The 12,519-nt window shown below is 40.4% G+C and overlaps 1 protein-coding gene across 1 annotated transcript in view; it reads left to right on the forward strand.

Moving 5' to 3' along the window:
* The window catches only part of CDH2 (cadherin 2), a 251,248-nt gene that overhangs the window by 1,178 nt on the left and 237,551 nt on the right, over nt 1–12,519 (forward strand). The window lies entirely within an intron of this gene.

Here is a 12,519-nt window from a genome sequence, read left to right on the forward strand (position 1 = left end):
CGGTCCCCGCGGGCCGGGCCGCGGGCGGGGTGGGGCGGGCGGCGCCGGGTCCCTTTGTTCCCCGCGCTGCTGCGGGGCCGGGCTGCGCACCCGGGAAGGGAGGTGCCGCACCGCGCGGCCGGGAGCTGCGTAGACACGAGGCTCGGGCCGGGCGCCGGAGCAGGGCGCCCGTGGCTAGCCGGTCTCCCGCGCCTCTCTTGGCGGGTGCCCAAAGGGGCTGATCACGGTCTCCCCACTGCCCCTGCGGGGGTCCAGCCAGCTCCCGGGGGGTGTCTCTAGGCAGCAGAAGGGTGAGCTAGGCTAGCACTCCGGTTTTGCAGTTTTCTACGCTTCTCATCCTTCGCGTAGCACTTTGCTCCAATTTTTTTTTGTTGTTTGTTTATTTCTGCAGGGATGGGTCTCGAGTTTGCAGTCGAAATTCTCACTCTGGTATCTTAGTTACGGGACTTGCCTCCACCCCACCTCATCCTGGCACCCGCGCGGCTCCCGGTGCCCGAGGGCTCCAGGGTCCTATTGTCTTTACCCCAGCGTCGAATTGCTGGCTATTTGTTTTCCTGCCCTTGCAATTTCCTCTGTCGGTCCTACCTGAAAAGAAAACCTCGCTCCCTTGCCCAGACGAGTCTACGCGGGTCCGCGCCTCCGCACCCAGGCCCTGGCCCCGGACGCCCCTTATCCCGCCGGGCGGGGAGAAGTTCCGTTACTTGGCTATTTTTCCTCTCCCTCTGTCCGGCTGCGTCTGCCCTGCGTGCGTGCTGGGGGCGCCTTGACCGGGAGCCTCCGCACTTTTCACGCCTTCGGGAGAGCGCCAGTCAGCCTTTCCCTGGAATCGGTACCGGGAGGCTCCTCGGCGGCGGGAAGCACCTGCTCCAGGCAGGTCTCAGCCTCCCTCCCCACTCCGCGCGAGTCCCCAGCCCGGCCGAGCGTCCAACTTTCCCGCGGCGTTGGGCCAGAGGATGCCCCGAGGCCCCTCTTGGCCCGCCAGCGGGGTCTGGCGAAGGGAAGCCGCGCGCCGCGGCCGAGACCCCCTGTGCTGGGCGGGGTCCGGCCGGGGGTCCCGCTTCTGCCGCCGCGGGCGGTGGGGGCCCGAGGTGGCTGCGGGAGAGGGGCGTGCCCGCCCTCATGGCCTGAAGGGGTCTCGGGGGGAATCCGCCCCAGGGGGCCCCCAGCGCACCACCAACGGCTGGGGGTGGCAGGCCGGCGACTGCTCCAAAAAGTGCGGGCGCGGTTCGGAAGTGCCGCTGCGCCCGGGGCGACCGGGGCAGGGACAGATAGTGCAGATCGCCGCTCTCCGTGGTCATCACGGGTCAGGGCCTGGCGCGCTCCGGCCGCGGGCGCCGGGGGCTGGACCGGACTGGCGCCCGCGGTCTCGCGCGCTCCCTCCCGCCGCCCCCTAGAGGGGTGTGGGCCGCGCCGAGCCCTGTCCATGGTGCGCCCGTTCCGCGCTCGCCTCCCCCGGGTCGCGCTCGCCTACTCTCAGGCTCTCTCCCTCCCACTGGCTCGCGGGCCGCCCAGGTCCCGCCGTTCCTTTCTCCTTTCTTGGGTTTCTCCTTTTGTTCTTTCCTCTCCTGCTGGTCTCTTTCTCTTTCCCCTTCCCCCATTCGCCAGTCCGCCCCCCTCGGCTCTCTGCAGACGCTGGGGTTTCAGAACTGTTCTACTGGACATTTTTGGCCTCTGCACTTTTGGGGAGTGGATGGAATTTCTTCTTACTTGGGGGAGGAGACCTGCCAGTCACTTGCTAACAAAAGTACCTCCTGTTATAAAACCGCCCTTTATTCTTGGAGCGCACACTCCTCATTCTTTCACCTCCTGTCAGTTCATTTATTGTTTCTTCTTTTAAAAGGGGGTTTATTGAAGAGGTTCGGCTGAAGGGGAGGAAGGAAAAAAGTGCTACTTCAAGTGTTTGAAGTTAAGGGGAAAACAAGATAAACTTAAGAATCCTCCCAGACATCAGATTTAAAAAACAAATACCTCGTAGATTAGAAAAATCTTGTTTTAAAAAACATGTTGTTTTGAACATCATACCATGGTCTTACTTATTTATAGGCAATTTTATAATAAATCCTAAGAGGTTCAGTCCAGCTCTGGATGGTATGCTCACTAACTTTTTGATCTGAAAGTAAGTTTTAATTGAATATTGTGCAGTGAAGTTAGGATAGGAGGAGACGTTTCTTGGTCACTAATAACCAATGGACTAATGGTTCATGGGACTAATCTGTGTACCACGGAACTATCTCATTTCCTCTTTGAGTCATCTGCTTTGAAACCAGGCGTGGATTTTGTAGGCCATGTTCTTTTTTAAGCATTAAATATATATATAATTTATAAACGTCAAATCGTGCACTTCCCTTTTCTGTTGTATGTTCTTTCTCAGTGTCTTCCAGGCCAACCCGAGGTTGACTTTCAAAAACCTTGAGGAAAGGGGAGATTAAAACTTTGTCATCAAGTTATTTGGGTAATTCATGGGTATGAGTCAAGCAATAACACTGAGTGATTTACAAGGTCATTAGAAGTGGAAGCAGAGCAGTTCATGCAACATGAGTTTTAGGGGTAAGTGTGCTATGTGGATTGTACACACCGAGATTGGAAATGACTTTGCTAATGGTCTGCTTTACATACTGGAATAACATAGATCTATCTGCAATGTGAAAATGGCCCCTCTGCACTCTGCAGTCATCTGCTTTTTAAAACTCTACCTTTTTTTTCAAGCTTCAAGCCAGACTAAGGAGTCTAAGAGTTTTAGAAAAAAGAATGAGTAAATTATCAGTTTAGATACTGAGTTGCCTTATTTTTTCAGACCAGTTAAAGAATAATTAAATATTCAAAAGGACTTTATGCCTTTAATGAACTGAAGTGTTCTTTGTTTTACTTGGAACACTTTTTTTTTTTCACTTTAAGAGAATCTTTACTAGTTGAGTTATTCTGTTACCTAGATTTACATAATTCTAGTCAATTTTGCATATTATGATATTCAGCTTTTAAGATTTTCTCTATTCTTGCTCATTTTAGCTTGAGGCATTAGCATTGTCCTCTAAAAAAGAAAAAAAAGCAGAATTTGAGCATTAAACTTCACTGATCAAGGGATATCACAAAGTTATGACAAGCTTTCCTTTCATACAAGTGACTTTCAAATCCTTAAATAGATATATCATCAGGGAAAAAAGATCAATTATACTTTTACTACCCATCCAGTCATGAATAGGTTAGAAGCTTGCTTTGTTTTTCTGGTTCTCATTTTAACTGCATAGCTCCATTATTCTGTTTTAAATACATTTGTATGGGTTATGAAACATCAAAGACATCACCCTAAGTTTCACAAATATTTTAGATTCTTAGTCTTATCACATAGATTTCTGCTTTCAATGCTGAATGACGACCTATGAAAAAAGATGCACAAACCATATGTGATTTTCTCATATTAGGTATGGACTTTCATGGCATTAATTTCAATACATAAAATGTGGGGCGGAGGGGGGAAGGCTTTGTTTTAGACTGGAAAATCTAGGATACCACAATCATTTTAAGAATAAAACATTTATGTATTCTCTATGTTTATTTGAATTTCAAGTTCCTTTGAAAGTAAAAATTAATTGGTATTCACAGTCTCTTCTCCTTTTGTGTATCTTTGCCCTTTTTAAAATTTCTGGCACATGGTCATTACTAACAGGTGTTGTTGTTGTTGTTTAGTTGTTAAGTTGTGTTCAACTTTTGCCACCCCCGTTAACAGTAGCCTGCCAGGCTCCTCTTGTCCATGGAGTTTTCCAGGCAAGAATACTGGAGTGGGTTGCCATTTCCTTCTCCAGGGGATCTTCCTGACCCAGGGATTGAACCCACGTTTCCTGCCTTGCAGGTGGATTCTTCTACCACTGAGTCACCAGGGAAGCCCCCTTACTGACAGCAGTGCACTGCAAATGCACTAAATGCAACTTGAAACATAATTAGTGTGTCCTAAGATATTATATGCATATCTTAAAATGATATAGATATACACACAAATTAAAATTACACGTAATTTTTTAGGCCTTAACTGCAAGTTTAGAATTTACTTGCAGAGTATACTGTCATACTTTTATCAAAGTCTGCCCTGGCCTTCTAAAAGTTTGGACTGAGATTTTAAGGGGAAAGTCTTCTTAAATAGTTTGTATTTTTTACATGTAGAGATTGAGTTCTATTTAAAACAGATTTTTGGTGACCGTGTGTTGCGCCAGACTGTCCTTAATTTCCATTTTCATTAAAAATTTTCAATTCTTAAATCTGTTGTGCCTCATTAAGCTTTAGGGTTATTAATCGGGAAATGTCAAGACTTAAACCAACAGTTAATCTTGCTTTAAAATGCCTTTTAAAGAAATCCTAAGTAACTCAAATCCCCATTCTATTTTCAAAGGGATAGTCTCAAGTTAGAAGAGTGATTTTAAAGAAAAATCAGCTGTTATTTAAGAAATGTAGTGTTTGTATCTACTTTCTATGGCTTTGCCTAAGTTAACATTATTCAAATTTGCTCTTTTGGCTCAAATACAAGAATTAATCAAGTTTAAGCACTGCACAGACTTGTGGTGAATTTTGTCCATCCGATAGGATAGATTTGGAATTTAGATTTTGTTATTTGAGTAATTATTTCACATCTGCCACGAGTACACCTTCTAGAATCTGTTTTCAAGTTGGGTTTAGAACTGTAAGTTGAAACATAATTTGTACCAACAAATCATTACGCCTCCCATTTCTGTTTGTTTTCTTCTACAAACTTACTTTTGTTTGAATTTTTCAGTTAATTTGAGCGGATGCTAGTCTTTGTGTATTTAACTAAATGTAGATAAGTTTTAAATTAAACAAACCTATTCATGCCAGGGAGGAAGAAGATACAGATAAATATTGTAGAAAAAGCTACATCTTCTACACATATAAAGTGATGAGTTTAAAGCAGGCAGAAGGTGAATTCAGGATCTAAATGGGACCTTTTGAAAAATGTGAACTTTATGGTTTTGTTACAATCAAGTTTTTAAGCTCTATTTTAGGTTGTGCATGAATAAAGCTCAGTTCCTCCTTGTTATTGTCTTTAGGACCCAGAGTACTTCTTCTCTGAGCTTGCAACTGTATTTTACAGCACCCAGGCTCTTGGGTTGCATATATACACACACAGTATACATGTTTAGAACTCCACATACATGTCCCCTGCAATGTTTACCAGTTTGGCATGAACTATCAACTGATAGTTAACTGATAACTTTGTGTGTGTCATCCAAGGTGATTTGAGCACTGAGAGTAAATAATACCTTTGTTCTGGGCAAGTGAGCTGCCCTGACATAGTGTGAAGGGCAAGAGCGAGGGTCAAGGGCAGGAAGCCTGAGGTTCTAATCTGGTCCAGATGTAGTTTAGTCTCTTAAACTCTGCTGACCTCATTTTCCTCAATAATAAAACCATAGGCCTGGTTGGATTAGTTGATCTCTAAGGCACTATCTAGTTCTGTGACTCTTGGGGCTGCTTAAAATATCCCAAAATGATTCTTTTCAAAGACTTTGGAATGACTTTAATTTTTAACCTGAAATGCAGGGATTTTCAGGTACTCAGAGGACTGAGTATGCTTTTTGAGTACTGTTGACAGTAGTTTATTATATATGATAATATGTCATTCAGCACTAAGAATATAGCCCTTTTGGATGAACCTAGAGATTATCATATTAAGTGAAGTAAATCAGAGAACAATGTCATATGAGACCTCTTATATGTGGAATCTAACAAAATAATACAGATGAACTTATTTACACAGCAGAAATAGATGCACTTAGAAAGTACACTTACAGTTTTGAAAGGGCAAAGGGTTGAGGGATAAATTAGGAGTGGGATTAAGAGATAACATACTACTATATATAAAACAGATAAACAACAAGGACCTATTAGTAGACCTATCTCTACTGATAGGCTTCTCTATATAGCATAGGGAACTATATTCAGTATCTTGTAATAACCTATTAGGGAAAAGAATCTGAAAAAGAACATATATAGATATATATATATGTACTTATGTTTAACTGAATCACTTTGCTGTACAGCTGAAACTAACACTTTGTAAATTAAAAAAAAAAAACAACTTTTTAAAAAAAGAATATGGCGCCTTGACCTAGCAAGTTCTTCTCTAGTCACTTTTACAGATATGTTTGTATTCGTGATATATATGTGATATTTACAAATATAGGTATATGCATTGAGGCACTGTTTATAATTGCAAAAGATCGGATTAGATGACCCTCTGAAAGTCCATCAGTAGAGACTGATTTAATAAATTATGGAGTAATATGCAGTCAGATTTGAGAACCTCTGGTTACAGTCAAGAAAATTATTGTTAAGCCACCTAATGTTTTTGGCATACTCAGGTACCTAGAAAAGATTCAGGTTAGGACCACTGAAATCATCAGTGGGATTTCAGGGCCTCTGAATGAAGAAGAGTTGGATGTAGACCACAGATAGAAGCTATTGCTGAATAGAAAATTAAGCACAGTAGAAATAAGATGAAGATGACCTATGAGAACATCCTAAAGTTGAGTTGAGAACAGCCTGTAGTAGGCTGAGCTTATAAGTAAATTCAAGAAAGATTGGCTAAATATAACGTGTAGTTATGTAATAGTTTCCATGTTGTATCATGAAGTGACCACACTATGCTGAGTTAACCACCTGAGAGATTATACTGGCTGGTTAACCCATCATGATATTTCTTCCATTCTCTTGACTGACTGAATATTTAATTTTTCATCTGTTCTGATAGTGAAAAAGTTATCTAAAGTAGACTTTACCTAAACCTAGAACTTGAGATTCAGAAAAACATTTAGTGTTAGAGTCGGATGTTTTGGTCTACACTCTCCAGTAAGGAAGCTATTGAACTTGGGTTTTTCCCAAGTAGCATTGGGAGAATTAGTGGGGTTTTAAAACAGCTTGAGTCATTTAAAAGGAGGTGCTATTATAAATACAATATGGCATTCATAATCGAGTGACTTGGAGAAGTGTTTGATCCATGATCCATTCTTAAATTTTCTTTTACAAAATATACCTGCCTATGCCACTTCAGTACTCTTGCTTGGAAAATCCCATGGACGGAGGAGCCTGGTGGGCTGCAGACCATGGGGTCGCTAAGAGTTGGACATGACTGAGCGACTTCACTTTCACTTTTCACTTTCATGCATTGGAGAAGGAAATGGCCACCCACTCCAGTGTACTTGCCTGGAGAATCCTGGGGACAGGGAAGCCTGATGGGCTGCCGTCTATGGGGTTGCACAGAGTCGGACACTGCTGAGGCGACTTAGCAGCAGCAGCAGCAGCAGCATACTACTATATATTATAATTTTAGTATTGTTTTTATGTTAATTTAAAAAATTAACTTGACCATAGCATGTTTATGTACAATCATATATTTTTATGGTTGTAGTTTTAATATTTGCTTTTGTGTTTTTAAAAAAAATTATACTTGATATTCATCATTTAAAACTTTTATATGGAGTTTCCATACCCCAATGCTGATATATAATTTAATGTTTTGTTGGATTAAAGAATTAGTAAAAAAGAAAAAAAAGAAAAAGTTAAAGGATCATAATTTGGAATCTTTGTTCCAGAAATTATTGGAACTGAAAATGTGACATGACTCTTTTATCCTTATTATTAAAATAAGTTTTGAGATTATTCAATGTTCTTCTGTTGCCTTAGTGTTGAAATTTGTAAAATTTTGGAAAAGGGAAATCTAAATTGTAGGGACAGGAAATAGTTTAATGGTTGTTTGGGGCTGGACATGGAGACAAAAGATTGGTTACAAAGGCGCAGGAGGTAATTTGGGGGGGTGACAGAAATGTTCTAGATCTTGATGGTAATGGGTTGATGAATGTATACTTTTTGAAACTCTTTGAACTGTACTCTTAAAATGGGTGCATTTTTATTGTATGTAAATTATACCACAGTAAAATTGGTTAAAAAATAAATGATTCACACATTAAAAAAAAAAAGTATCTAAATTCATATTATTACTTCCAGTAAGGATTCTAAGAAATGCCTTTTCAGTGTTTTGTTTTTTTTCCCCAATAGTCAATTCGAAGACTTTTAACAGTTTATTTTTAGTAATAGTCAGTAGGTCATTCATATAACTCAAAAAAGCACATAACACCAAATAAAACTACTTGAAACTTCAGATAATTTGCTGCCATCTCTTCAAATCTTTTTTTTAAAAAACAGTGTCTGGTATAATAATACAAAACCTTAAGGATAAAATATTTTTAATTTCAGGGAAGAAACTAGTAAATTACCTTACTTAATTATTTCCATATCCTTGTGACATAAATAAATAAATAAAACCTTGTGGTTTTATTCCATTTTATAGAGATGATGAAAGAGAAAGTCAGACAGTCTGAGTATTTATTGTGAGAATCCTGAGTGGAATGATATCTCTTTATAGCAGAGTTAAGCCTGACTGCAAAGCCCATGGTTTTCTCCTTCTACCAGGCTGGGATGCTTTTAATTTGATATTCAGGGAAAAATTCCACAGTAGAAGGAAATTGCAGTTCCTCACTACTGAGTTTATAAGATTTTTGTAAAGTAGTTAACTTTTGAGCTTCATTCTTTAATTTTGACCTTAAATATTTTATTTTGACATTTGAAACCAAAATTTAATACTTGGTTAAGATTTTCATTATATATATATTTCTTTTTTTCCTTAGAGAAGAAAAAATAATTCCAGGTAAATGATTTATAATCATTTTCATGATGTTCTTCAAATTGTCTTCATCAACAAATAATGTGTTGATAAGTACTCAAAAAATAATTTTTGAATGCATTTTGGAACTTAAAATACTTTGTAAGAGCCACAAAAACCTGACCCAACCCACATTTTTTGTGTTTGGGGTTTTTTGTGTGTGTTGTTTTTTTTGAAACTGTGTCTGTTTAGTGTTCTTTTCTTTATAAAAGTACATGCAAGAGATTCTATCATTAAGTAGTAAAATATTTTAATGTTTCATGGCAGGTTTTCCATGTTTGAATAGTTTGAATTACCTTTTCTCCCACAAATGAAATTAGTTGGCATCTTTTAAAAATATAGATGCCCACACCTACAACAAGTTTATGGGACTGTTTTGTGGGGTTACTGAGTACCCACTGATTTGTTTGCTGCCCAGAAAGCCTAGAACTGTTTTTTTTTGTTTTTTTGTAACTTGACCTATTGTTGGTGGGTGGATACACTTGGCTTGACTGTAATTGCAAACTAAATGTCTCTTAGTTGGGTCAGGGAGCTGTTAAAGCGAACTCTGAAATAAATGACTTAAAAAAACATTAAATTTATGAAGTTTGAAGAATATGATATAATCCCTTTGCTTAACACAAATCTTTAATAAACCAGAGACTGTGACCACTTTAATTTTTTTTTTTCTTTTGTTGTCTTAATTGGTTAACACAACAGTTCAAAGTCTGCAGTTCATTCTTTACGGCTTTCCGGTCCAGTAAGTAAAGAAAAGTGTGTTTTCTGCAACCAAAGTATTAGGCTTTCACAGCTCCTTTGGTACCAACAAGAGCATCTCCAAGATTAGGTTTTCATGTCTTCTCATATTTCAGGGAATTCAGAATTTAAATTTTACACACTCATACTCAGCCTTTATGGAAATAACAGATGTGTATAGGACCGTGCTGAGTGTTCATTAATTGATCATAGTATTGAATCAGTGCTCAGTCAAGACACAGCATTTCCAGCATCCCAGGGACACCCTCTTCAATTTTAACCATCCCTTCAGTGGCAACTATATGTTGTCCAGTGACTGAGTCGTGTCCGAATCTTTGTGACCCCAGGGACTGCAGCACACCAGGCTTCCCTGTCCTTCACTGTCTCCCAGAGTTTGTACAAATCCATGTCCATAGAGTCAGTGATGCCATCCAACTTGATTTCTAATAGCAGATATCAGTTTAGCTTATCCCCATATTTTATGAAGTCATCCACTATATACTGTTTTGTACTTTTCACTCAATTTGTAGAATTGTCTGTGTATGTGTGTCTTATGTCTTTTTTAATAGTCACAAGGTTAGGAAAGGCTTCTGGATGCTATGGAAGTATCTGGGAGGTTGAGGAAGGTGAAAACTGATTTAAAAGCAACAATAAAAACAGGCCATTTCATTGCATCTAAAGGTCACTTGAATGTTTACAGTGGTTTGTGGTGTCAAACCATGAAAAAACTTTTGTGGATTTTCCTATCTAGATATCTCCTCCTGCAGTTCTGGTAAATTGGCAGTGTTGCTTCAGCCAAAAGCTGAAGACGTTTGGAATTTAGTAAGTTACACCTTTTCTTGCCCTTCCCTTTTTATCAGAAGGAAGGTAGAGACAAAACACTCAGGATCTTTTGGATTTGACATCTTCATGCGGAAGATTTCGGTGTTAAGACTAATCTTTGCAGCAATGCTTCTTAATACTCTGAGCTTCCTAGTGACCCACTTCTCAAGGAGGCCCTACCCAGATTTATTTTTACCTAAAAAAGTTTCAGTTGGGGGTTACAATACCACGGACTCCTCGTTTTCCAGAAGGTTGGTGCATCTTTGGGGATAGTTGATCCTCTTCTGTGTCTGTGTAGCCTTTTTAAAGATCTTAGAGGTTGCCATGAAGGATACAGAGCTCCATACTTGTCCCAAGTTCTTCTTTCTGGAGGCCTTTTCTCTCCATGTATAATATTTGTTGAGTAGACCTAGAATCTAGGTGGAGGAGTCCATGCATAAGGATGAGGACTAAAGGATCCACGTCCTGAGGTAATGGCCCAGCAGGGTTTGTTTGCTTCAAGGAAGCTCTGATTTATTTATGTTTGTACACGAGTGGACTTTGGGCTTCCCGGGTGACACAGCGGTAAAGGATCCTTCTGCCAATACAGGAGATGCAAGCGATGCAGATTCAATCTCTGAGTCAGGAAGATCCTCGGGAGAAGGAAATGGAGACCCACTCCAGTAATCTAGCCTCGGAAATCCCATAGACAGAGGAGCCTGGTGGGCTACAGTCCATGGGATTGCAGAGTTGGACACAACTGAGCAACCAGGCACACACACACACACATAGGAGTGTGTGTTTATTTTTCAGTGTTTAAAAAGATTGTACCCTTTGTATGACTTTAGCTTATTGATACCTGTTTGGTATTTCACTTGTATTTAACCCTTGCAAACAGTTTTCTACCATAAAAGCAATTGTATACATATAGTGTTTATGTTTTCAGCATTAAATTTTACTTACAGTTCTTTTTTGTTTGACAGATAACTAAGAACATTTGGGGAGACTAGCATAGCCATTAATTTAATTTTCCAGTTGATTCGTAGCTGAGTACCTTGTAAATGAAACTGAATTAAATCTATGATTTGGTTTATGGTCTTCCCCTTTATTAGAGGCTATCTTGATGGAACTTTGTTTAAAAGGGGGATAGTGGTATATTTGAATGTAGATAACAATAGATTATAGATGGATGGCATATAACATTTTATGGCCTAGAGTAAAAGCATTTTGGAACACAGTGAGATAACTTTTTCTAGTGTTTTTGTGTATGTAATGGGTTTGTCAAGAATTGTTCACATTCTGATATCTTATTTACTGGTTCTTCATAATTAAAATAGGAGATGGCAACGGCAACCCACTCCAGTACTCTTGCCTGGAAAATCCCATGGGCAGAGGAGCCTGTTAGGCTGCAGTCCGTAGGATCTCGAAGACTTGGACATAACTGAGCGACTTCACTTTCACTTTTCACTTTCATGCATTGGAGAAGGAAATGGCAGCCCACTCCAGTGTTCTTGCCTGGAGAATCCCAGGGACGGGGGAGCCTGGTGGGCTGCCGTCTATGGTGTCACACAGAGTCGGACACGACTGAAGTGACTTAGTAGCAGTAGCAGAGGGCCTTGCTTTATTTTTCTCCCCAGAATTGATGCATATAACACACACAGAGTAACAGGTGGGTGGCTGTCTTTTATCAAATAAAATTTCTGTTTTTCTCAACAGAAATGCTTTCTTTACTAAGTGCGAGTTGCCGTAGAGTTTTGGGTGTCTGTTTTTCTCTCTCTGATTGTGCTAGGGAGGCAGTGTGTAGTGGTTAAGAATGTTGACTCGGGCTGGATGGCCTGTTTTGGGGTCCCTGGTTTTGACACCAGGTTGTGTGAGCCTGGACAGCACATGTGGCATTTCTATCTCGCCGTATGTCCGTTTGTAAAATGAGGATAATAAGTAGTATCTGTCATAAGGTTGTTAGGAAGAGTAAGTGGGCTGATATATCTACATCATTTAGAAAAGTGCTTTCATATGGTAAACAAGATGTAAGATCTTTAATTGAAGATTTGGGGGCATAGTCATTACCCTTGTTTTACACAAACATAATCAAGGAGTAGTTTAATTATTTGACTGAGTTTGAGTACTTGATATGTTCAAAGCTCTCTTCTGTGTTCCAGTGGGATAACTCATCATCTTCTGCATGGGAGGCTGCCAGTGCGCCTTAGACCACATGCAGAAGCCACAACTGAAGGACACATATTTTAACATTCCTCCTTCAG

Source organism: Bos grunniens, chromosome 24 (assembly GCF_055505025.1).
Source record: "Bos grunniens cultivar Pamir isolate PY7600 chromosome 24, Bosgru_T2T1.0, whole genome shotgun sequence".
Classification (NCBI taxonomy): domain Eukaryota; kingdom Metazoa; phylum Chordata; class Mammalia; order Artiodactyla; family Bovidae; genus Bos; species Bos grunniens.